This window comes from Lepisosteus oculatus, chromosome 7 (assembly GCF_040954835.1).
Source record: "Lepisosteus oculatus isolate fLepOcu1 chromosome 7, fLepOcu1.hap2, whole genome shotgun sequence".
NCBI lineage: Eukaryota > Metazoa > Chordata > Actinopteri > Semionotiformes > Lepisosteidae > Lepisosteus > Lepisosteus oculatus.
In genome coordinates this window covers 46,187,705-46,191,051 of record NC_090702.1, presented here as the reverse complement: position 1 = coordinate 46,191,051, position 3,347 = coordinate 46,187,705, and positions in this window count along the sequence as shown.

Genomic DNA, 3,347 nt, shown 5'->3' with positions numbered 1-3,347 from the left:
GATAACTGACAGCTGAAAGGGAGGTTAAACCGAGAAGCCAAGCTAAGAATTAACACACTGAATAATGCCTTTCGAGAACGACCATGTCAGAGCAGCTACCAGCTAGGAAATTCTAACAGAAGAGCAAGTTAAAACTATTAGAACTGTGTCAGTGACAAAACAGCATGGAATATCAAGGTGCACAAACTGAAATATTACATTTTTAAAAGAAAAACATTTTTGAGGAATCTTAACCATATGTCAATATGTTAAAGACAGCAGCATATAATAAAGGAATCACATTTTAAACATGAAAACATGGAGCTTTATCTTACATGGAGATGAAGCTATTAACACATTAATTTTCCATTATGGTAAACAATGGAAAGTCTTTCAAAGATTTTATGACTATTACAAGTGGCTCAGGTGGTTAGCGAATGGCATTGATATCACCAGAGTCTTGGGTTCAGTACCTGTCTGGTCCCAGTGGTGAAGGGGGCTGGATACCACACACCATTACCTACATATGATGAGAGTAGGTGTAATGTTCTTCTCCACAAGACATGATCTTGCTATGGGTCCATACATAAACATATTGTTTTTGCAAAGCCAGTCAGTCTTCATTACATCATCAAAATATGTTAAGAATTCTTAAAGCACAACGACGGTCAGAATGTTAAAACTCTCTCTGCCTCTTTACCTGTCTTTCTCTGCATATATACAGTACTGTATATATACAGTATAAATAGATTGAATGTGTTTACATGGACTGTTTGTCACAGAGATTAAACCTTATTTGATGCACTGCCGTTCTTGGAAACTTAGAAATTAAAAGTGAATGTCTCCATAGAAGCATCTACAGTACGTGCATACTTTTTTCTCATGTGTTTTTCTGTCACGATTGAGACAAAAAAGGGGTTTAAGACTAATAAAACATTTGGTTTCAGTATTTCTGAAGCCACTACTAGATCATAAAGAGGAACGAATTGCTATCTTAGATTTATTAAAGACTATAGTGAGGACAGATCTACTTTAGTCTTGGAGATCTACAAGCACATCTACTTTAAAAGTATTAGGGAGTCTTGAACACAGATGATCAATAATTGCCACTGACAAGGGATTAGGCATCCTGTGTGTGTTTTCAATGTGAAAAGATTATTCACACCTCTTGCAATGCGATGATTTACAAATACACTTTCCATTTAGAAAGTTGTTTTTATCAATCTTTAATTATCAAGAACATAATAAGGGTTACAGATGAGAGGAGGCAAGGTATTTGTGTGTATAGGAAATAAGTAAACAATAAAAGCAATATTACTATATGCTTAAAGACTGGAACTATGCCGGGAATAACAGTACTTGTACTGGATGCTGCACATTGGTGGTGGTGGAGGGGAGTCCCCATTACCTGTAAAGCACTTTGAGTGGAGTGTCCAGAAAAGCGCTATATAAGTGTAAGCAATTATTATTATTATTGTACACTACTACTACATGCTTTTCTCTCATATGAAGATGTCATTTACTGTAACTCCTCTGGTAAAATCCAATGAAAAATAGTCATAGAGAGTAATTTTAGAAAGCTACATTTTCTTGTTAAAAGTATTATGGAGTTGTCTGATCTTATAATATTGAAAAAAACTTTCTAGATAATAAATATACCCAGGTTAATAGGAATGTGCTAATCAGTCATGCTAAAAGAACTAAATGTATTTAATAAGAGAAAACTGTGAGGGAACCTGATCTGACTATTCAAGTCAACAAATTCAACTCAGGGGGCTCCTCTGGAATCCACAGTGAATCATGTACCAAATGCCACAGATGGAAATTATTAGTATGCATTTAAAATTAACAGGAAGCACTTTTTGTACACAAAGGGTTCTGGGAATCTAAAAGAAGTTACCCAGCCGTGTTGTCAAAGCCGGTTTCCAGAGATCCCCAGACCAATTAGCTGTTAGCAACCAAACGAGCTACTGCAAATGGGCTGAATGGCATGCTGTTTGTAATCTGTAGTTTTTATGAACTAAATAATATCTATATTTTAGTTGACTTTTGTGGTCCACAAAGACAACTAATTATTAACTTGTATATGTATTTTCATATGTTTCTGTTTACAGTATCCACATACTGTAGTTCCTTGTATTTTCATTGTTACTATCAATACACTTTAAAATTATATACAGTATATTTTAATATTTGTATTAAAATTTACTGTATATACTTATTATTAGTAATTTTTACTTAAAATCATGGCAGCAGGCAGTTTTCTTTTCGATATATCTTTTTTATTTTCAGTTTTTATTGAACAATACACATATAATTTATATGTATTGTACATAAAGAGTAATGGTTGCAGGTCTTGTACTTTTAGATAACACTCTATAATCTTTAGAAATTCCCTTAGTTAAATTAATAAGTTAACAGCAACCAGAAACAATTTATTTGTAAGAAATACTATATGACTTTCAACCATTTGCATGATCATGTTTTTTTTAATCAGTTACAAAATGCAACTTCCAAAATATGGTAGCAGATCAAGAATACAAACTACACTAAGAATATATCAAAAATAAATATTTTATTTATGTTCTTATGTTCTTTGTTGATCACCACACATTTCAAAGGTAACTGTACAATAAATCTAAATCCCCCCTTACACCACTAGAGATCGACAGAGAGCTACCTTGAAAATTGATAAAGCACTGGTTTTGCCTTAATGCAGTTCACGTTTTTATCTAAATAACGACATGATAACTTTAATAAAATGCCTAAATTCGTATTTTCAAAACACAACCACAAAAAATTCTGTTACTTTTAAAATTCTGCTTTTTAATTTTTTGTTATGTAATGATAATGATTATTATAAAAGTCTGGAACTGTGCCGGGAATATCACACCTGAAGAAGGCTTCACAGACGAAACGTTGTGTTTTCTGTCTTCTCTTTTTAGCATGGAATAAACCTATTATTTTTTTCCTTTGCAGACAACGCATGCTGACGCAGCTACCCACCTGAACTAATAATCATAATGCTGTTAATTTATATCTCTCAGATGTGAATGTCTACAGAGCAACAAATTAAACCTATTACTCAGTTTGACACATGGAGTTTGTTATCCTGCAGATGCAGAAAACACAATAAAAGTAACTATTTTCAAGGTAAAACTCCATGTGTTAACCTAGTTTTTTTCATTATTCCTTTATTCTCCTGATGAGCAACTACTCATGCTTTATATTTACACTATATCTGCTATAGCAAAATAAAGTATGTGAATTTTCAATCTCTGGTTTTCTCCCACAGTCCAAAGATATGCTGGTAGGATAATTGGCTTCTGTAAAAATTGGACCTGATGTGTGTGTGAGTCTCTGTGTGC